Consider the following 23,888-nt stretch of genomic DNA (forward strand, 5'->3'; position numbering starts at 1 on the left):
AATCTGATAGATATGGTCGTTATCTATGGTTCTGCGTTTTTAGTTTTCTGGAATGTGCAATATTGTGGATGCAACAGATTTTCGTCCTTTGTGGGGGCGGAAGGGGTGGGGCGAAATTCTGAGATAAACGTTTTATAGTGAGATCTAACAGAAGTGCGGATACCAAATTTGGTTACTCTAGCCTTAATAGTCTGTGAGATTTGTGGATGCCCCAGATTTTCGTCCTTTGCGGGGGCGGAAGGGGGTGTGGCGAAATTTGGATACGAAACGGTCAAGGTCCGATATCACAGGAGTGTGGATACCAAATTTGGTTGCTCTGGCTCTTATAGGTTCTGAGATCTTTGAACTCATGTTTTGCAATTGGCAAAACCGACCATGAAACCTGTGTGTTAGAGAGAGACAGAGCGAGTAAGAATGAAATTGTTTTCTTGATTCTGGCTTTAATAATTGTACGATCTGGTTGAGATCTTACGTTTTTGGTTTTATCGTATCTTTAAAAATGTGGATGCCACAGATTTTCGTCTTTTGTGGGGGCACAAGTGGGCGGGGCGAAGTTTTGAAATATTTGTGTAGCAGTGACATATCACAGAAGTCTGGATACAGAACATCGTTGCTCTAGCTCTAATAGTCTTTGAGCACTAGGCGCTGAAGGGGACGGACAGACGGACGGACGGACAGACGGACAGACAGACATGGCTCAATCGACTCGGCTATTGATGCTGATCAAGAATATATATACTTTATGGGGTCGGAAACGATTCCTTCTGGACGTTACACACATCCACTTTTACCACAAATCTAATATACCCCAATACTCATTTTGAGTATCGGTTATAAAAAAAAACGAGGGGGAACGTTGTGAGTTGCTGCGGAGACCGCAACTCTACATTTATACCCGATACTTAGTCAGTATGGCTCTCCTCCGGCAGACGCCGGACGAGAGAAACGACACGACAAAGAGTGCGTGCGAGTGAGACAGAAATCAGTCTGAGCGTGACGTCGGGCGCAATCTAATAGATATGGTCATTATCTATGATTTTGCGTTTTTAGTTTTCTCGAATGTGCAATATTGTGGATGCAACATATTTTCGTTCTTTGTGGAGGCGGAAGGGGGTGGGGCGAAATTCTGAGATATACATTTTATAGTGAGATCTAACAGAAGTGCGGATACCAAATTTGGTTACCCTAGCCTTAATAGTCTCTGAGATTTGTGGATGCCCCAGATTTTCGTCCTTTGCGGGGCGGAAGGGGGGGTGGCGAAATTTGGACACGAAACGGTCAAGGTCCGATATCACAGGAGTGTGGATACCAAATTTGGCTGCTATGGCTCTTATAGGTTCTGAGATCCTTGAACTCATATTTTGCAATTGGCAAAACAGACCATGAAACCTGTGTGTTAGAGAAAGACAGAGCGAGAAAGAAAGAAATTGTTTTCTTGATTCTGGCTATAATAATTTTACGATCTGGTTGAGATTTTACACTCTAGAACATATTGTCATTCTCTACGATTCTGCGTTTTTGGTTTTATCGTATCTTTAAAAATGTGGATGCCACAGATTTTCGTCCTTTGTGGGGCGGAAGTGGGCGGGGCGAAGTTTTGAAATATTTTTGTAGCAGTGACATATCACAGAAGTCTGGATCCAAAACATCGTTGCTCTAGCTCTTATAGTCTTTGAGCACTAGGCGCTGAAGGGGACGGACGGACGGACAGACGGACAGACAGACAGTGCTCAATCGACTCGGCTATTGATGCTGATCAAGAATATATATACTTTATGGGGTCGGAAACGATTCCTTCTGGACGTTACACACATCCACTTTTACCACAAATCTAATATACCCCAATACTCATTTTGAGTATCGGGTATAACGAGGGGGAACGTTGTGAGTTGCCGCGGAGACCGCAACTCTACAGTTATACCCGATACTAAGTCAGTATGGCTCTCCTCCGGCAGACGCCGCTAATATTAAACGACACGACAAGGAGTGCGTGCGAGAGAGACAGAAAATCAGTCTGACCGTGACGTCGGGGGCTGCGCAGCCAGTGCAAATTGATTTGTTCCTTTTGGCTATAAAAATGATCTGATCTGATCCAGATTCAGCACTCTGATAGATATGATTATTATCTATGATTCTACGTTTTTAGTTTTCTCGTATCCTCAATATTGTGGATGCAACAGATTTTCGTCCTTTGTGGGGGCGGAAGGCGGTGGGTCGAAATTCTGAGATACACGTTTTATAGTAAGATCTAACAGGAGTGCGGATACCAAATTTGGTTACTCTAGCCTTAATAGTCTCTGAGATTTGTGAATATCCCCAGATTTTCATCCTTTGCGGGGGCGGAAGGGGGTGTGGCGAAATTTTGAAACAAACTCGTCTCGGTCCGATATATAAGGAGTGTGGATACCAAATTTGGTTGCTCTAGCTTTTATAGTCTCTGAGATCTAGGCGCTAATGTTTTACTCTAAGCAAAGCCGGCTATGCTACGTGTGTGTTAGAGAGAGACAGGGCGAGAAAAAATGAAATTGTTTTCTTGATGCTGGCTATAATAATAATACGATCCAATTCAGATTCCGCAGTCTTAAAGATATGGTCATTCTCTACAGTTCTACGTTTTTGGTTTTCTCATATCTTTAAAATTGTGGATGCCACAGATTTTCGTCCTTTGTGGGGCGGAAGTGGGCGGGGCGAAGTTTTGAAATATTTTTGTAGCAGTGACATATCACAGAAGTCTGGGTCCAAAACATCGTTGCTCTAGCTCTTATAGTCTTTGAGCACTAGGCGCTGAAGGGGACGGACAGACGGACGGACGGACAGACGGACAGACGGACAGACAGACAGGGCTCAATCGACTCGGCTATTGATGCTGATCAAGAATATATATACTGTTAGGTATTATATTAATATCTATATACGGTCACACCATCCAAGGGATATAGAATAAAAGAGAATCTTGAAGACAACGCGTGCTTAAGGCTGAGTGTCAATACACTACATAATTGGCGACGAGCATAAAATAAAACGTATTAATATACATACACATGTTAAAAGTGCATATAATATATGAACAGCAACATGACGAAAAATGAAGCACCAACATTCTATCAAATGGCAACAATTGCTGAGTTTTCGCCACACCAAGAAACGTTCTGCATTTGGAAGGAAAAATTCGACATACATTTGTGCGAATTGAATGTGAAAGAGGAAAACACAAAAAAGGCAGTTTTGTTGAAGTCGATCGGTACAGCGGCTTACACTTTACTACATAGTTTGTGCAATCCGGTATCACCCGTATCAAAAGCATACAAAGAATTATGTGAAATTTTAAAAACACACTACACACCACCTACACTCATATTCAGAGAAAGAAAAAAATTTCACATGTCCACAAAAAGTGAAGATGAGACTGTAGCGGAGTGGTATGCTCGAGTTAAACAATTGGCATTGGAATGCAAATTTGGCTCAAATCTGGAAGCGTTTGTATTAAACCAATTTGTGATGAGCCTTCCCAACCCTATATATGAAAGAATATGTGAAGAAGACGAAAATCTAACTCTGGCTGATGCACTCAAGAAGGCGATGATCATGGAGACGAAGATCAGCACAAGGAAGACAGAACACAACGTCAACTACATGCATCAAAAGAACGGGACTAGTCAATGGCAGAGGCAAAGAGGCGAGAACAGAGATCAAGCAAAGAGCAACGGCAGAAGTCATTTCAAGGGCAACCGAAACGTGAGTTACAGAGGCGGCAGAAGCGACGGTGACGGCGACGGCGAAAACGACTGCGACGCTGGCAGAGAAAAGAAGCAGCAGCCATGCACACACTGTGGCTGGCGAAATCATAACTCAAACAATTGCAAGTATAAGGCATGCAAATGTCACAGCTGTGGAAAAATAGGTCACTTGGCGAGCATTTGTAAAAATAAATCAAAAAAATCCGTAAATTATGTATCTCAAACAAAACATGACACCTATTCTGATAATAATTTTGATAATGATAATTATAACTTTTCTATCTATAGCGTTGATACAACCTCAACTAATGGAGTATATTATTTACCTGTAAAAATTGATGGAAACATAACGAAAATTGCTTGCGACACTGGTGCACTGTGCACATTGGTTCCAAAAACATTTTACGAAAGCTTAAATACCAGCAGACCACTTAGAAAATGTCTAGTTCCATATGTAGATTACAATGGAGATTCAATCAAAGTTATTGGTGAGTACGATGCAACGATCGAATATCGAGGTCTAAAAAAACAAATTGTTGTTGTTGTAACCAATGCAGTGAGTCCACCTTTGCTAGGTAGAACATTTTTGAGAGCTTTTAATTTTGAGTTAATGCAGGTGAACAATGTGTACGTAAATGAACCAAATTCTGTAATTACAGAACAGATTAAATCGGAGTTTGCTGAAGTTTTTGAGCCTCGTTTAGGTTCATATACTACGAATACGATATCGTTACTATTAAAAGAAGATGCAAAACCAATATTTTTCAAGCCTAGGTCAGTACCATTAGCATGGAAAGAAAAGATTGAAGTGCAGTTACGAAAATTCATAGATGATGGAATTTTAGAGCAAGTTGTTAGTTCTGAATGGGCAACACCTTTGGTACCGATTTTAAAACCAAACGGTGACATACGAATTTGTGGTGACTATAAGGTTACATTAAACCGGTCTTTAGTCGACGTAAAGTATCCACTACCTCGAATAGACGACATTTTTGCAGCGCTTGAAGGGGGTACACTGTATTCAAAACTTGACCTGTCAAATGCTTACAATCAGCTAAATTTAGATGAGCAATCTCAAAATTTGTGTACTTGGAGCACACATATTGGACTATTGAAAGTTAAACGCTTACCATTTGGTATAAAAACTGCAGCAGCTATTTTTCAAAAAACAATGGAAGGGTTGTTTCAGGGTATGCGAGGAGTTGTGGTTTATCAAGATGACATAACAGTTACAGGACGAGATCTTCAAGAACATATTTCAAACCTAAAAGCTGTACTTAGAAAACTGAAATCAGTTGGACTTAAATTAAATGACAAGAAATGTGAGTTCTTTAAATCCAAAATTTGTTACCTAGGATTTTCAATTGACAGGATAGGACTGAGCAAAAACAATGATAGAGTTGCGAGTGTATTGTTTGCACCGGCTCCGGAAAACGTATCACAGCTTAGAGCTTTCATAGGCATTGTAAATTATTATTCAAAGTTTATCAATAATTTCGCTCAGATAATGAGTCCTTTATATGCATTATTAAAGAAAAATACAAAATTTAATTGGACACGCGAATGTCAGAGTGCATATGAAGAGGTAAAGAAAGAAGTAACTTCTGAACAAGTTTTAGTTCACTACAACCCAGATCAACCGTTAGTATTAACGACTGATGCTAGCAGTCATGCAGTTTCAGGTGTTTTATCACATAAATGCAATGAAGATATCAAACCAATAGCATTTGTATCAAGAGCATTATCCAAAAGCGAGCATAATTACAGTACAATCGAGAAAGAGGCCCTGGCTATAGTGTTCTGTGTGAGTAAATTAAGACAGTATCTTTTAGGAAACAAGTTCATCCTTCGAACAGATCACAAACCATTACTAAGCATATTTGGAGACCTGAAAGGACTTCCATTGATGGCCTCTGCACGAATGCAAAGATGGGCACTGACTTTGTCAGGTTTTCAATATACAGTTGAACACATAAAGGGGACCTTAAATATAGCAGATGGACTCTCAAGAATGCCTCAATGGGAAACGGCTGTACCAAACGAAGACTATAATTACATACATTTTATACAGTCCGAAAAGGTGTTCAAAATTAGCTTCAAAGAAATAGCTCGTGAAACACGACGTGACCCAATATTATCAAAAGTTTGTGAGGCAATTAACACTGGTTCGAAGACAAGATTAAAAGGCAGCGAGTTTTCTGCCTACATCTCTAAAACAAATGAACTTTCAGTGGAATATGATTGTATCTTATGGGGACACAGAGTAGTAATTCCAACCAAACTGAGACAAGCTATTTTAGCAGAATTTCATGCATCGCATTTGGGAATAGTAAAAACCAAAATGTTAGCACGTTCTTATGTGTGGTGGCCTTGCATGGATTCTGAAATTGAGAAATTAATTCGAGATTGTATTCCTTGTCAGGAACTACAATCAAGTCCAGAAAAGAGTCTGTTAATACCGTGGAAATCCACAGGAAAGGCTTGGAGTCGAGTACACATAGACTTTGCAGGACCAATTAGAGGTTTTCATTTATTGGTTATTATAGATTCTTATACAAAATGGGCAGAAGTATTCAAAACGAAGGAAATAACTTCATTGTTTACTATCAACAAGCTTAGAGAAGTATTTTGTCGATATGGTTTACCAGACGTGTTAGTTAGTGACAATGGACGACAGTTTACTTCTGATGATTTTAAAACGTTTATGAAAAACAATGGTGTTAGTCACATTTTTACTGCTCCAGGACATCCAGCGACTAATGGTCAAGCAGAAAATTTTGTAAAGACTGTTAAGAAATCACTATATGCAAACATAAATGCTAATGAAAGACAAGATTTTAATACAATTTTAAATAGATTTTTGATCGATTACCGAAATACGATTCATTGTACTACGGGCGAATCTCCTGCTAAATTATTTTTTGGTCGTACACTAAAAACAAGATTTTCGTTGTTAAAACCACCTACGGTCGAAAGCATAATAAATAAAAAACAGACTGAGTGTGTTGTAAATCACAAAGGTAGACGAAGCACAGAATTTTTAAAGGGTCAAAAAGTTATGGTTAGGGACTACAAAAATCCTAACAAAGCAAGCTGGACTCAGGCAACTGTAAAACAACAACTGGGCCCGCGTTCGTATTGTTGTATTTTGGCGAACAATAACAGAGAAATAAAACGTCACCTGGATCAAATTAGAAACCAAAGCACTAACAATCATACATCGCCTAATGCGAAAACACCTGATGTCGAAAGCAATTGTTCAGTAGATGACAATTCCAAAACCAACAATGAACAAATAGTTTCTCAACCAACACCCACCAGGAGAGAGTTGAGACCACGTGAGGCAGGGAAGGTAGTAAAGCGTATTTAACAATAAAATAATATAAAGAAAGGAATTATGAAATCAAATTATGTACAAATTAAACACTGAAACAAATACTAAACAGATTAAGAAGAAAGAAAAATACGAAATCACATAAATTTTATATACGCTAATTAGATTAAGTACACAAATCAAATTGTTATAAGAAAATAGATTTGTAAATGACATGTATATTAAACATCTAAGGAGAGGCGTGTTAGGTATTATATTAATATCTATATACGGTCACACCATCCAAGGGATATAGAATAAAAGAGAATCTTGAAGACAACGCGTGCTTAAGTCTGAGTGTCAATACACTACATATACTTTATGGGGTCGGAAACGATTCCTTCTGGACGTTACACACATCCACTTTTACCACAAATCTAATATACCCCAATACTCATTTTGAGTATCGGGTATAAAAAAAACGAGGGGAACGTTGTGAGTTGCTGCGGAGACCGCAACTCGCAACCCGCTGAAGGGGACGGACAGACGGACGGACGGACAGACGGACAGACAGACGGGGCTCAATCGACTCGGCTATTGATGCTGATCAAGAATATATATACTTTATGGGGTCGGAAACGATTCCTTCTGGACGTTACACACATCCACTTTTACCACAAATCTAATATACCCCAATACTCATTTTGAGTATCGGGTATAACGAGGGGGAACTTTGTGAGTTGCTGCGGACACCGCAACTCTACGGTTATACCCGATACTAAGTCAGTATGGCTCTCCTCCGGCAGACGCCGCTAATATTAAACGACACGACAAAGAGTGCGTGCGAGAGAGACAGAAAATCAGTCTGAGCGTGACGTCGGGCGCTGCGTAGCCACTGCAAATTGATTTGTTCCTATTGGCTATAAAACTGATCTGATCTGATCCAGATTCAGCAATCTGATAGATATGGTCATTATCTATGATTCTGCGTTTTTAGTTTTCTCGAATGTGCAATATTGTGAATGCAACAACGTGGCAACGCCTTCAACGTGGTAAACAAGAAGATCCGAAAGCACGAGCAGGTGCCGCCGGTCTTCTCGCGCCGCTTGTGCATCAAGTCCTGTGGCAAAGGTGAGTGGTCCTCGCGGAATCCCCTTCAAGGACATTTTTTCCAATTACTGGCTCTTTGCAGAACTGGAGGCTGTGTTTGTTGGCACTAGTACGCCGGCACCCAGCCGCCTGGTCTACGCCATCGGCGTGAAGCTGATGAACCTGGGCGAGTCCTACGAATCACCCAAGGCGGGGACCGTGGAGTTCAACAACCTGGCTGCCACCATCTCGGACTCCTTTAACGGCATCTTGAGTCCCCTTCCCGGATACTACAAGACGGAGATTCTGGGCTTTGAAAAGTAAGTTCACCAGCTACCCCCAGCCCATCCTGTGAGGCCGGTTCTCTGATTGTCCAAACCGTTTTTCATGGAGGGCAGCACGATGGTCGCCAAGGTGCAGGCTATGTTCGACAAGGCAGATGTGGAGAAGATGCATGAGCTGGACAACAACACGGTGGAGAAGAGCGGCGAAGGAGCCGCCCAGAAGAACGCCGATGTGATCCGTGCGGCGCTACAGGATCAGATAGCCACCGGCCGCGTGGGCTCTCTGACTGTGGATCCCCAGTATCTCGACTTTGAGGCTCTGGAATGTAAGCTCCGATCGAAACTCATCCCTCATCAGCTAGTCCTCGTTTAACACATTGCACTCCTCCCGTAGACATGAGCACCACCGAAACAAACGCCAAGGAGACACTGCTCTCCTTCTTCGACCTTTCCGAGACGCGTTTGTACATAGTCCTCGGCCTGATTGCGGCCCTGGTGCTCATCGCTATGATCCAGGCCTTCTGCACCATTTGGAAGACGTCGCGCAAGAGTAAGTACAGCAAGGTAAGGTGGTAGCCCCGACAGGAGATAACCCCCACAGAGCTAATAATGTTTATATATCCATTGAACCGTGTCGTTCCAAGCTGGTTTACGTTATACCCGAGGAGTGGCGCATGTACCAACAGCGACAGCATCAGCGCTACTATTAGCCCTCTAGCGATCTATAAGACTCGATACCGCCAAGCAAGAACCACACATTCAGATCAGAAATCCATACATGTCACTGTCACACCCACTGCCCGATCATCCTTCGAACCCAGACATCAGCTACAAAGCTCAGCTGCCTTAAGTGCGTTTAAGGATCACAGAATCCCATCCTACAGTTAGAGTCCACGCGGAAGCCTCTCTCGATCGTGTACCATTTGCCAGCTGTTTGCGTTTATCAAAATCTTACAAGTATCTAAAACTGAATTGGTAATTGACATTGCATTTTCTCCTACGAGTATCTGTTTCTATTTCTGTTGTTGTTGCATTAACACGTCACCCGCTAACACAATCCAATCCCCAACTGCCTTCTGTAGACATCTATCTGTCTCTTTAACCACAATATTTATGTGTTTCCAGGGTTTCTAAGTATTTTCTAATTTTCCACACACACATCGCTAATCGTCTAATATCTGTGCGTGATCTTGACCAGTCGGTTCTCTTGACCAGTCGGCATTTGATATATGCTGCATACTCCAAATTTCTCCAAAACTTCGATTGGAACCTTTTGTAGAACTCTTTGCGGTCCATCACCCTAATCCTTCCAACTGCTATTAACACGACTGTTCCTTTGTTACACGAATGAGATTGCGGGGTAAACGTAAACGCTGGCGGCACAAGGCACATCTCCTAAGACCAGAATAGAGTTCGTTCAACCGGGGACATATTGCTTGCCATACCAAATGCTGACTGGTTGGGCGCCGAGAGTTCGAAACGGGCCATAATCATGCTGATACCAATTTGTGATTGCAGGAGAAACTCATCCAGAACTCGCCCTGAAAGGAGTTCGCCTCGAACACCAACTACGCCTTCGACCCCTACGGCGAGACGGAGGAGAAGCACATGACCAGCGCAAGCACAGCGGGCAAGGAGAAGGCGCGCCACCGCAACCAGTCCACCAGCAGCAGCCAGCAGACCACGCTGCCCTATCCCACTCGCCCACCAGCAAGTCCTAGATGTAGTACGAGAGCACCAATGGCCAGTGCAAGGGTAGCCATGGAAATGGCAATGGGAACGGGAACGGCAGTCGATCCTCCAATGGTCACCAGATGGCCACGCAAGAGAGCAGCACTGGAGGCGCACCTGCGGCCTATTCTCGCAGCTCCTACGCCGAGCGGGCCTACTCCCTGCCCCGACAGGCGCACCACTACCAACAGAACGCGACCAATATGCAGCCGTCGGGCTATTACACCCACGATCGTCGCGCCGCCCGCCAGGGCAGCCGGGACAGAGAGCGGGAAAAGGAGCGACGTCACCGCCAGGAGCGGCACCGGGACTCGGGCTACGATCTTTCGCGCGATGATCCCCGCCAGAACGGTGGCTCCGACACACCCGACTTCTACTTCATGCCCTCCCAACGCAAGTACTCCGGGGAAGAGGTTCGCGTCTATGTGGACTACAACAAGGATCCGAAGCACTAATCGTGCCGTGGAGGTGCCCCACTCGTAACAATTTATTTTAACGCTCGTTTTAGGTTCTTTACTTCTGTCTGTCCCCTCCTCTCAATGGTCTGGTCTGGTCTGTCTCTGTTCCGTTCGGACGCCATGCCCATGCCCTTCTTTAACCACTCTCCCTCTAGTGCTCTATTTCGTTTCGATTTTGCCATAAAGCAGTTCCACTGCAAGCGCTTGGGGGGACGGGACCGGCCGATACAGATGGCGATACGCTCCCCAGGATGGCGTTTCCGGGTGCGCAAGCTTTACAATTAACGCACAACGCATGATCCACAATTTAGTGAATTATAAATATTTTGCATAGATATTAATGGTCTAAACAAACACCACACCACAACGCACAAATTATTCAAGTAAATCCAGCATTGTAATTAGGTACTCTGACGTGCATTCAGAATGTTTTCGCATTGTCTTCTCTTAAATGTGCAAAGAAAAATAGTCATTAAGTACATTTAAATAAAGTTAAGTACAAAAAATACGCCAAGATCTGTTGTTGAAAACATGAATGAACCTTCGATGGCTAGGACCCTACCGATCACAAGCAGATTTGGGGGGCAAAAATATCCTTCAAGGATTCCAGTCAAGAATCAAGCATATTTTTCTGATCACAGGAAGCCACGACACGCACAGATCGGCCCACAAGGGTGTGATGTACCTATTTCAGGCTGAGGTAAGTTCAGTCCCGTCCAGGGGTCAATCCACAAGAAATTTGTAGAAATGTGATGGAACCTTAAGGGCGGCGTCAGGGGGCGGCCTGTCGTAGAGAGGTGGATCGGGGCTAGAATGGGCGTCGCTCGTCGTGTATACGAAACGACCGTGTGGACTCGGGGCGGGGCGACGTCGGTGCCTCGGCTAATTAAGGTGAACTTACGCAATCGGGTGTTTTTACTTTGATAAATTTACACTTTATTGTATTTCTTAGCGGTTTAAACGAACTTATTATACCCGATACTCAAAATGAGTATTGGGGTATATTAGCTTTGTGGTGAAAATGGATGTGTGTAACGTCCAGAAGGAGTCGTTTCCGACCCCATAAGGTATATATATTCTTGATCAGCATCAATAGCCGAGTCGATTGAGCCCTGTCTGTCTGTCCGTCCGTCCGTCTGTCCGTCCCTATCAACGCCTAGTGCTCAAAGACTATAAAAGCTAGAGCAACGATGTTTTGTATCCAGACTTCTGTGATATGTCACTGCTACAAAAATATTTCAAAACTTCGCCCCGCCCACTTCCGCCCCCACAAAGGACGAAAATCTGTGGCATCCACATTTTTAAAGATACGATAAAACCAAAAACGCAGAATCGTAGAGGATGACTATATGTTTTAGAATGTAAGATCTCAACCAGATCGTATAATTATTATAGCCAGAATCAAGAAAACAATTTCATTCTTTCTCGCTCTGTCTCTCTCTAACACACAGGTTTCATGGTCGGTTTTGCCAATTGCAAAATATGAGTTCAAGGATCTCAGAACCTATAAGAGCCAGAGCAACCAAATTTGGTATCCACACTCCTGTGATATCGGACCTTGACCGTTTCGTGCCACACCCCTTTCCGCCCCCGCAAAGGACGAAAATCTGGGGCATCCACAAATCTCAGAGACTATTAAGGCTAGAGTAACCAAATTTGGTATCCGCACTTCTTTTAGATCTCACTATAAAACGTATATCTCAGAATTTCGCCACCACCCCCTTCCGCCCCCACAAAGGACGAAAATCTGTTGCATCCACAATATTGCACATTCGAGAAAACTAAAAACGCAGAATCATAGATAACGACCATATCTATCAGATTGCTGAATCTGGACCAGATCAGATACTTTTTATAGCCAAAAGAAACAAATCAATTTGCACTGGCTACGCAGCGCCCGACGTCACGCTCAGACTGATTTTCTGTCTCTCTCGCACGCACTCTTTGTCGTGTCGTTTAATATTAGCAGCGTCTGCCGGAGGAGAGCCATACTGACTTAGTATCGGGTATAACTGTAGAGTTGCGGTGTCCGCAGCAACTCACAACGTTCCCCCTCGTTTACTCTTAAATTTTCTTTTTTGTATTTTCGTTTTTCTTTTTTTATACAATTTTTACATATCTACAACATAAAAGGTACTGCCTATTGCATTGGAACAAATCGGAATTCTCTTAATCGTTTCATCTTCTCCTTTGAGGATGATCTGAACCTCCGAATAGCTTTCGTTTAGCCAAGGTACGCAGTATAGAAAATTAAACACTAACGCTGTAGCTGTCGCTATCGCCAAGGAAACGAACGAGTTGAAGGCGAAATTAAAGTAATGATTCGTAGTTATAGATCTGGGGAAGAATTGCAGCGTGCTTCTGCGATCAGTTGGAGGCATGCTGGCTGTCGTCCTCAATCTTGTTGCCCAGTATCCGTCCATGAGACCCATCGTGGGCGAACGTGGCGCGGCTTGGGCTGTAAGTGAACGAAGAAGTTGCTTAGTCGGTGAGCAAGGGGCGACAGAGTAGATACTCACATAGATCCCCGCCATGCGGAGGTTGACTGGCTACTGCTTTTGGTGTTGGAGATCCAAATGGAGTTACAGTCGTCACTGCCGCCGATCCAGATCCCTGCTTGGCCATGTCCCTCTGCAGCTGAACCATCTTCTGCACGCGTTGCTGGCGCTTGTCCACAATGACCTTGTCCATCGAGTGCTTCACCGTTTGCAGCTCAGCCAATCTGTTCGTAAAAGGTATATAGTCAAGGAGCACGATAAGGGTAAACTGGGGGAGACATACTTTTGCTTCAAATCACTGCCTCTGGAGTTGAGGACGGCCGCCAGATCGATGCTGCTGGCGTTGCTCGACGCGGTCGATGAGGAGGCAGTGGCACTGCTCGCGGCACTGGCTGCCATTGCAGCTGTAAAGAAAAAACGAGACCCAGTCCTCTAGCGTGAAGGACTTCTACCAGCCAGACGAGCTGAAGTACCACGGCCACAAGATGCAGCGCGGATTCACGCAGATCAACTTCTTTGGTGAGCAATCCCCTGAAGCCTGAACCCACCCTTTGAAGCCGTCTCATGCCCCCTTTCCTTGCAGAGATAGAGAAAGCAGACGCTAGTGCGGACAGGAATGACCTGACCACGAATGTGCTGGACAACGATTGCTACGGCCACTGGAAGTATCCGTCCAACTGCTCGCCCCAGGAGCACACCTGCGAGTACTAGGCCGCCTGGTCGACTGTCGGGCGCGGCAACGAGATGTGCTGGCACATTGAGACGTCGAACACGGAGACCTGGACCCGGGCATCGGCTTCAGCGAGGACCAGCGCATGTCGCAGACCGACGCCATCATCGGCTGGGTGGACAAGCGCAACGGTCGACCCTTCCTCACGGACACGTGGGTGCTGGGCTACGCCCCGCCCAAGCTCGACGATCGCCAGGACATCTACAACGCCTCGGGGCGTATCGACAAGGGCGTCACGATCCTGGAGCTCAACCGGAAGCGCGTCAGCAATGACAAGCAGGATCTGTCCTTCACAGACGACCACTGCCTCTATCTGTTCGTCCCCGTCCTGGGGGGCGCCTTCAACGTGGTAAACAAGAAGATCCGAAAGCACGAGCAGGTGCCGCCGGTCTTCTCGCGCCGCGTGTGCATCAAGTCCTGTGGCAAAGGTGAGTGGCCCTCGCGGAATCCCCTTCAAGGACATTTTTTCCAATTACTGGCTGTTTGCAGAACTGGAGGCTGTGTTTGTTGGCACTAGTACGCCGGCACCCAGCCGTCTGGTCTACGCCATCGGCGTGAAGCTGATGAACCTGGGCGAGCCCTACGAAGCACCCAAGGCGGGGACCGTGGAGTTCAACAACCTGGCTGCCACCATCTCGGACTCCTTTAACGGCATCTTGAGTCCCCTTCCCGGATACTACAAGACGGAGATGCTGGGCTTTGAAAAGTAAGTTCACCAGCTACCCCCAGCCCATCCTGTGAGGCCGGTTCTCTGATTGTCCAAACCGTTTTTCAGGGAGGGCAGCACGATGGTCGCCAAGGTGCAGGCTATGTTCGACAAGGCAGATGTGGAGAAGATGCATGAGCTGGACAACAACACGGTGGAGAAGAGCGGCGAAGGAGCCGCCCAGAAGAACGCCGATGTGATCCGCGCGGCGCTACAGGATCAGATAGCCACCGGCCGCGTGGGCTCTCTGACTGTGGATCCCAGTATCTCGACTTTGAGGCTCTGGAATGTAAGCTCCGATCGAAACTCATCCCTCATCAGCTAGTCCTCGTTTAACACATTGCACTCCTCCCGTAGACAAGAGCACCACCGAAACAAACGCCAAGGAGACACTGCTCTCCTTCTTCGACCTTTCCGAGACGCGTTTGTACATAGTCCTCGGCCTGATTGCGGCCCTGGTGCTCATCGCTATGATCCAGGCCTTCTGCACCATTTGGAAGACGTCGCGCAAGAGTAAGTACAGCAAGGTAAGGTGGTAGCCCCGACAGGAGATAACCCCCACAGAGCTAATAATGTTTATATATCCATTGAACCGTGTCGTTCCAAGCTGGTTTACGTTATACCCGAGGAGTGGCGCATGTACCAACAGCGACAGCAGCAGCGCTACTACCAGCCCTCTAGCGATCTATAAGACTCGATACCGCCAAGCAAGAACCACACATTCAGATCAGAAATCCATACATGTCACTGTCACACCCACTGCCCGATCATCCTTCGAACCCAGACATCAGCTACAAAGCTCAGCTGCCTTAAGTGCGTTTAAGGATCACAGAATCCCATCCTACAGTTAGAGTCCACCCGGAAGCCTCTCTCGATCGTGTACCATTTGCAACTGTTTGCGTTTATCAAAATCTTACGAGTATCTAGAACTGAATTGGTAATTGGCATTGCATTTTCTCCTACGAGTATCTGTTTCTATTTCTGTTGTTGTTGCATTAACACGTCACCCGCTAACACAATCCAATCCCCAACTGCCTTCTGTAGACATCTATCTGTCTCTTTAACCTACAATATTTATGTGTTTCCAGGGTTTCTAAGTATTTTCTAATTTTCCACACACACATCGCTAATCGTCTAATATCTGTGCGTGATCTTGACCAGTCGGTTCTCTTGACCAGTCGCCATTTGATATATGCTGCATACTCCAAAGTTCTCCAAAACTTCGATTGGAACCTTTTGTAGAACTCTTTGCGGTCCATCACCCTAATCCTTCCGACTGCTATTAACACGACTGTTCCTTTGTTACACGAATGAGATTGCGGGGTAAACGTAAACGCTGGCGGCACAAGGCACATCTCCTAAGACCAGAATAGAGTTCGTTCAACCGGGGACATATTGCTTGCCATACCAAATGCTGACTGGTTGGGCGCCGAGAGGTCGAAACGGGCCATAATCATGCTGATACCAATTTGTGATTGCAGGAGAAACTCATCCAGAACTCGCCCTGAAAGGAGTTCGCCTCGAACACCAACTACGCCTTCGACCCCTACGGCGAGACGGAGGAGAAGCCCATGACCAGCGCCAGCACAGCGGGCAAGGAGAAGGCGCGCCAACGCAACCAGTCCACCAGCAGCAGCCAGCAGACCACGCTGCCCTATCCCACTCGCCCACCAGCAAGTCCTAGATGTAGTACGAGAGCACCAATGGCCAGGGCAAGGGTAGCCATGGAAATGGCAATGGCAATGGGAACGGGAACGGCAGTCGATCCTCCAATGGTCGCCAGATGGCCACGCAAGAGAGCAGCACTGGAGGCGCACCTGCGGCCTATTCTCGCAGCTCCTACGCCGAGCGGGCCTACTCCCTGCCCCGACAGGCGCACCACTACCAACAGAACGCGACCAATAGGCAGCCGTCGGGCTATTACACCCACGATCGTCGCGCCGCCCGCCAGGGCAGCCGGGACAGAGAGCGGGAAGAGGAGCGACGTGACCGCCAGGAGCGGGGACCGGGACTCGGGCTACGATCTTTCGCGCGATGATCCCCGCCAGAACAGTGGCTCCGACACACCCGACTTCTACTTCATGCCCTCCCAACGCAAGTACTCCGGGGAAGTGGTTCGCGTCTATGTGGACTACAACAAGGATCCGAAGCACTAATCCTGCCGTGGAGGTGCCCCACTCGTAACGATTTATTTTAACGCTCGTTTTAGGTTCTTTACTTCTGTCTGTCCCCTCCCCTCAATGGTCTGGTCTGGTCTGTCTCTGTTCCGTACGGACGCCATGCCCATGCCCTTCTTTAACCACTCTCCCTCTAGTGCTCTATTTCGTTTCGATTTTGCCATAAAGCAGTTCCACTGCAAGCGCTTGGGGGGACGGGACCGGCAGATACAGATGGCGATCCGCTCCCCAGGATGGCGTTTCCGGGTGCGCAAGCTTTACAATTAACGCACAACGCATGATCCACAATTCAGTGAATTGTAAATATTTTGCATAGATATTAATGGTCTAAACAAACACCACACCACAACGCACAAATTATTCAAGTAAATCCAGCATTGTAATTAGGTACTCTGACGTGCATTCAGAATGTTTTCGCATTGTCTTTTCTTAAATTTGCAAAGTAAAATAGTCACCGTATTTAATCAAATTAAACATATGCATTAAGTACATTTAAATAAAGTTAAGTACAAAAAATACGCCAAGATCTGTTGTTGAAAACATGAATGAACCTTCGATGGCTAGGACCCTACCGATCACAAGCAGATTTGGGGGCAAAAATATCCTTCAAGGATTCCAGTCAAGAATCAAGCATATTTTTACTGATCACAGGAAGCCACGACACGCACAGATCGGCCCACAAGGGACACCGAATGTTCGGAATCAACTCCACGCACCATCATCTTTTGAAGTACATTTTTATGCAAGCCATTTTGCCGCTTCCACGGTACCCAATGCCTGGCGTGGACCACATTTCAGTTGGGCAACGTGACTTATGAAACGCACTGGGCGTACTGAAAAACCTTTTTCTTTTTATACCCGATACTCAAAATGAGTATTGGGGTATGTTAGATTTGTGGTAAAAGTGGATGTGTGTAACGTCCAGAAGGAATCGTTTCCGACCCCATAAAGTATATATATTCTTGATCAGCATCAATAGCCGAGTCGATTGAGCCATGTCTGTCTGTCCGTCTGTCCGTCCGTCCGTCTGTCCGTCTGTCCGTCCGTTCGTCTGTCCGTCCCCTTCAGCGCCTAGTGCTCAAAGACTATAAGAGCTAGAGCAACGATGTTTTGGATCCAGACTTCTGTGATATGTCACTACTACAAAAATATTTCAAAACTTCGCCCCGCCCACTTCCGACCCCACAAAGAACGAAAATCTGTGGCATCCACAATTTTAAAGATATGAGAAAACCAAAAACGTAGAATTGTAGAGAATGACCATATCTTTAAGACTGCGGAATCTGAAGTGGATCGTATTATTATTATAGCCAGCATCACGAAAACAATTTCATTTTTTCTCGCCCTGTCTCTCTCTAACACACACGTAGCATAGGCGGCTTTTGGATCCAGACTTTTGTGATATGTCACTGCTACAAAAATATTTCAAAACTTCGCCCCGCCCACTTCCGCCCCCACAAAGAGCGAAAATCTGTGGCATCCACATTTTTAAAGATACAATTATAATCTCAATCAGATCGTATAATTATTATAGCCAGAATCAAGAAAACAATTTCATTCTTTCTCGCTCTGTCTCTCTCTAACATACAGGTTTCATGGTCGGTTTTGCCAATTGCAAAATATGAGTTCAAGGATCTCAGAACCTATAAGAGCCAGAGCAACCAAATTTGGTATCCACACTCCTGTGATATCGGACCTTGACCGTTTCGTGTCCAAATTTCGCCACACCCCCTTCCGCCTCCCCAAAGGACGAAAATCTGGGGAATCCACAAATCTCAGAGACTATTAAGGCTGGAATAACGAAATTTGGTATCCGCACTTCTGTTAGATTTCACTATAAAACGTATATATCAGAATTTCGCCCACCCTCCTTCCGCCCCCACAAAGGACGAAAATCTGTTTCATCCACAATATTGCAGATTCGAGAAAACTAAAAACGCAGAATCATAGATAACAACCACATCTATCAGATTGCTGAATCTGGATCAGATCGGATCATTTTTGTAGCCAAAAGCAAGAAATCAATTTGCAGTGGCTACGCAGCGCCCGACCTCACGCTCAGACTGATTTTCTGTCTCTCTCGCACGCACTCTTTGTCGTGTCGTTCAATATTAGCGGCGGCTGCCGGAGGAGAGCCATACTGACTAAGTATCGGGTATAACTGTAGAGTTGCGGTGTCCGCAGCAACTCACAACGTTCCCCCTCGTTTTTATACCCGATACTCAAAATGAGTATTGGGGTATATTAGATTTGTGGTAAAAGTGGATGTGTGTAACGTTCAGAAGGAATCGTTTCCGACCCCATAAAGTATATATATTCTTGATCAGCATCAACAGCCGAGTCGATTGAGCCCTGTCTGTCTGTCTGTCCGTCTGTCCGTCTGTCCGTCTGTCCGTCCGTCCGTCTGTCCGTCCCCTTCAGCGCCTAGTGCTCAAAGACTATAAGAGCTAGAGCAACGATGTTTTTGATCCAGACTTCTGTGATATGTCACTGCTACAAAAATATTTCAAAACTTCGCCCCGCCCACTTCCGCCCCCACAAAGGATGAAAATCTGTGGTATCCACAATTTTAAAGATATGAAAAAACCAAAAACGTAGAATTGTAGAGAAGGTCCATATCTTTAAGACTGCAGAATCTGAATTGGATCGTATTATTATTATAGGCGTAGCATAGGCGGCTTTGCTTAGATCTCAGAGACTACAAAAGCTAGAGCAACCAAATTTGGTATCCACACTCCTAATATATCGGACCGAGACGAGTTTGTTTCAAAATTTCGCCACACCCCCTTCCGCCCCCGCAAAGGATGAAAATCTGGGGATATTCAAAAATCTCAGAGACAATTAAGGCTAGAGTAACCAAATTTGGTATCCGCACTCCTGTTAGATCTTTCTATAAAACGTGTATCTCAAAATTTCGCCCCACCCCCTTCCGCCCACACAAAGGACGAAAATCTGTTGCATCCACAATATTGCACATTCGAAACTAAAAACGCAGAATCATAGATAATGACCATATCTATCAGATTGCTGAATCTGGATCAGATCAGATCATTTTTATAGCCAATAGGAACAAATCAATTTGCAGTGGCTACGCAGCGCCCGACGTCACGCTCAGACTGATTTTCTGTCTCTCTCGCACGCACTCTTTGTCGTGTCGTTTAATATTAGCGGCGTCTGCCGGAGGAGAGCCATACTGACTTAGTATCGGGTATAACCGTAGAGTTGCGGTGTCCGCAGCAACTCACAACGTTCCCCCTCGTTTGTATTTTCGCTTTGGTTTTTTTATACAATTTTTACATATCTACAACATAATTGGAACAAAATCGTTCCTATTGCATTGGAACAAATCGGAATTCTCTTAATCGTTTCATCTTCTCCTTTGAGGATGATCTGAACCTCCGAATAGCTTTCGTTTAGCCAAGGTACGCAGTATAGAAAATTAAACACTAACGCTGTAGCTGTCGCTATCGCCAAAGAAACGAACGAGTTGAAGGCGAAATTAAAGTAATGATTCGTAGTTATAGATCTGAGGAAGAATTGCAGCGTGCTCCTGCGATCAGTTGGAGGCATGCTGGCTGTCGTCCTCAATCTTGTTGCCCAGTATCCAGTCCATGAGACCCATCGCGGGCGAACGTGGCGCGGCTTGGGCTGTAAGTGAACGAAGAAGTTGCTTAGTCGGTGAGCAAGGTGCGACAGAGTAGATACTCACATAGATCCCCGCCATGCGGAGGTTGACTGGCTACTGCTTTTGGTGTTGGAGATCCAAATGGAGTTACAGTCGTCACTGCCGCCGATCCAGATCCCTGCTTGGCCATGTCCCTCTGCAGCTGAACCATCTTCTGCACGCGTTGCTGGCGCTCGTCCACAATGACCTTGTCCTTCGAGTGCTTCACCGTTTGCAGCTCAGCCAATCTGTTCGTAAAAGGTATATAGTCAAGGAGAACGATAAGGGTAAACTGGGGGAGACATACTTTTGCTTCAAATCACTGCCTCTGGAGTTGGGGACGGCCGCCAGATCGATGCTGCTGGCGTTGCTCGACGCGGTCGATGAGGAGGCAGTGGCACTGCTCGCGGCACTGGCTGCCATTGCAGCTGCAAAGAAAAAACGAGACCCAGTCCTCTAGCGTGAAGGACTTCTACCAGCCAGACGAGCTGAAGTACCACGGCCACAAGATGCAGCGCGGATTCACGCAGATCAACTTCTTTGGTGAGCAATCCCCTGAAGCCTGAACCCACCCTTTGAAGGAATGACCTGACCACGAATGTGCTGGACAACGATTGCTACGGCCACTGGAAGTATCCGTCCAACTGCTCGCCCCAGGAGCACACCTGCGAGTACTACGCCGCCTGGTCGACTGTCGGGCGCGGCGACGAGATGCGCTGGCACATTGAGACGTCGAACACGGAGACCTGGACGGGCATCGGCTTCAGCGAGGACCAGCGCATGTCGCAGACCGACGCCATCATCGGCTGGGTGGACAAGCGCAACGGTCGACCCTTCCTCATGGACACGTGAGTGCTGGGCTGCGCCCCGCCCAAGCTAGACGATCGCCAGAACATCTACAACGCCTCGGGGCGTATCGACAAGGGCGTCACGATTTTGGAGTTCAACCGGAAGCGCGTCAGCAATGACGAGCAGGATCTGTCCTTCACAGACGACCACTGCCTCTATCTGTTCTTCCCCGTCCTGGGGGGCGCCTTCAACGTGGTAAACAAGACGATCCGAAAGCACGAGCAGGTGCCGCCGGTCTTCTCGCGCCGCGTGTGCATCAAGTCCTGTGGCAAAGGTGAGTGACCCTCGCGGAATCGCCTTCAAGGACATTTTTTCCAATTACTGGCTCTTTGCAGAACTGGAGGCTGTGTTTGTTGGCACTAGTACGCCGGCACCCAGCCGCCTGGTCTACGCCATCGGCGTGAAGCTGATGAACCTGGGCGAGTCCTACGAAGCACCCAAGGCGGAGACCGTGGAGTTCAACAACCTGGCTGCCACCATCTCGGACTCCTTTAACGGCACTTTGAGTCCCCTTCCCGGATACTACAAGACGGAGATTCTGGGCTTTGAAAAGTAAGTTCACCAGCTACCCCCAGCCCATCCTGTGAGGCCGGTTCTCTGATTGTCCAAACCGTTTTTCAGGGAGGGCAGCACGATGGTCGCCAAGGTGCAGGCTATGTTCGACAAGGCAGATGTGGAGAAGATGCATGAGCTGGACAACAACACGGTGGAGAAGAGCGGCGAAGGAGCCGCCCAGAAGAACGCCGATGTGATCCGCGCGGCGCTACAGGATCAGATAGCCACCGGCCGCGTGGGCTCTCTGTCTGTGGATCCCCAGTATCTCGACTTTGAGGCTCTGGAATGTAAGCTCCGATCGAAACTCATCCCTCATCAGCTAGTCCTCGTTTAACACATTGCACTCCTCCCGTAGACAAGAGCACCACCGAAACAAACGCCAAGGAGACACTGCTCTCCTTCTTCGACCTTTCCGAGACGCGTGTGTACATAGTCCTCGGTCTGATTGCGGCCCTGGTGCTCATCGCTTTGATCCAGGCCTTCTGCACCATTTGAAAGACGTCGCGCAAGAGCAAGAACACCAAGGTAGGGTGGTAGCCCCGACAGGAGGTAACCCCCATCGAGTTGGCATTGGGCGTGGCGTGAAGTCGAGTCCTCACGGAGCTAATAATGTTTATATCCATTGTACCGTGTCGTTCCAAGCTGGTTTACGTTATACCCGAGAAGTGGCGCATGTACCAACAGCGACAGCAGCAGCGCTACTACCAGCCCTCTAGCGATCTATAAGACTCGATACCGCCAAGCAAGAACCACACATTCAGATCAGAAATCCATACATGTCACTGTCACACCCACTGCCCGATCATCCTTCGAACCCAGACATCAGCTACAAAGCTCAGCTGCCTTAAGTGCGTTTAAGGATCACAGAATCCCATCCTACAGTTAGAGTCCACGCGGAAGCCTCTCTCGATCGTGTACCATTTGCCAGCTGTTTGCGTTTATCAAAATCTTACGAGTATCTAGAACTGAATTGGTAATTGACATTGCATTTTCTCCTACGAGTATCTGTTTCTATTTCTGTTGTTGTTGCATTAACACGTCACCCGCTAACACAATCCAATCCACAACTGCCTTCTGTCTTCTCTGTACATCGCCTGTAGACATCTATCTGTCTCTTTACCCTACAATATTTATGTGTTTCCAGGGTTTCTAAGTATTTTCTAATTTTCCACACACACATCGCTAATCGTCTAATATCTGTGCGTGATCTTGACCAGTCGGTTCTCTTGACCAGTCGGCATTTGATATATGCTGCATACTCCAAAGTTCTCCAAAACTTCGATTGGAACCTTTTGTAGAACTCTTTGCGGTCCATCACCCTAATCCTTCCGACTGCTATTAACACGACTGTTCCTTTGTTACACGAATGAGATTGCGGGGTAAACGTAAACGCTGGCGGCACAAGGCACATCTCCTAAGACCAGAATAGAGTTCGTTCAACCGGGGACATATTGCTTGCCATACCAAATGCTGACTGGTTGGGCGCCGAGAGTTCGAAACGGGCCATAATCATGCTGATACCAATTTGTGATTGCAGGAGAAACTCATCCAGAACTCGCCCTGAAAGGAGTTCGCCTCGAGGCGAAAGCCTCGCCTCTAAGTTTTGGTACTCCAGCGTTGTGGGTCGAAAATCGTCAATAGAGATGCACGAGGAATTTTCAAAGGCGGCTAAAGCTGCACGCTTAGTCTCCGAGCTATCAATGCTTCCTGATACTATCCAACCAAGTTTTGTCTCCTGCAATGTTGGCAATTGGGCTGATAGTCGAATCTGTCCGACGCACATTAAATCGAAGAACAAACCAGAACCTATCAACAGTTCGATACGTTGGGGCTTGGAGAAATTAGGATCAGCAAGTCTAGATGTTACAAAGTTTGCCTGTGATGCAGAATCCAAAATGGCACGACATGGGATAAGTGCTCCATAACGATCTGTTACATGGACGAGGGCAGTAGGTAGCAACACGTTCTGGCTAGGCTGAGATTTCTGGATCGAGGGGGGAGGGCTAGAACACCCGCTTGCTAGAAGCACAGTCGCGGCCTCTTGCTGGATCGATTCCTCGGCCGGTGAAGAGGAAGATGAAGCACCAGTTCCCGATG

At 46.4% G+C, this 23,888-nt stretch overlaps 2 pseudogenes; one reads left to right on the plus strand and one right to left on the minus strand.

Moving 5' to 3' along the window:
• LOC117193099 overlaps nt 1-23,888 on the minus strand; it is a 134,717-nt pseudogene that overhangs the window by 34,047 nt on the left and 76,782 nt on the right.
• Nucleotides 8,042-11,059, plus strand: LOC117192667 (annotated as a pseudogene).

Source organism: Drosophila miranda (genome assembly GCF_003369915.1).
Source record: "Drosophila miranda strain MSH22 chromosome Y unlocalized genomic scaffold, D.miranda_PacBio2.1 Contig_Y2_pilon, whole genome shotgun sequence".
Lineage (NCBI taxonomy): Eukaryota > Metazoa > Arthropoda > Insecta > Diptera > Drosophilidae > Drosophila > Drosophila miranda.